We start from the raw sequence: 410 nt of genomic DNA, 5'->3' as shown, positions 1-410 counted from the left end.
AGTGTGTGTAGTGTCCGATCTCACGCCGAAACAGAAACTTCATACGTTATTTGCAAAAGGGTTTTCCTCGCGGTTCTCATCTCATACCTTTGTAATATTGTAATAATATTGTATTGATAATTGATATACATGGCGGACTGGAAAATGAAATCAAACAAACTGAATGGAGCAGCGGGAGAGTGGCGAAAGTGGGATTGGAACTATTTGAAATCGTTTCACCCTCGAAGAGAGACAGCCCCAAGCGATCGTCTGAAATGCACGAACATTGTGAGATTATGGTTGGGGTTATGAGGCGCGAGTGCAGTGCAGGTCGTTAGTCCAGCGGGTGTTCCTCTCGCTCCCGCGTTCAAGTCACATGATATTCACACGGGATGTCAAACTCGTGTTTAAAACACCCACAAACTGAATGC

Source organism: Frankliniella occidentalis, unplaced genomic scaffold (assembly GCF_000697945.3).
Source record: "Frankliniella occidentalis isolate FOCC.00 unplaced genomic scaffold, Focc_3.1 Scaffold18, whole genome shotgun sequence".
NCBI classification, from domain to species: domain Eukaryota; kingdom Metazoa; phylum Arthropoda; class Insecta; order Thysanoptera; family Thripidae; genus Frankliniella; species Frankliniella occidentalis.
The sequence above is the reverse complement of the archived record's forward strand: the minus strand, read 5'-3'. Positions refer to the sequence as shown.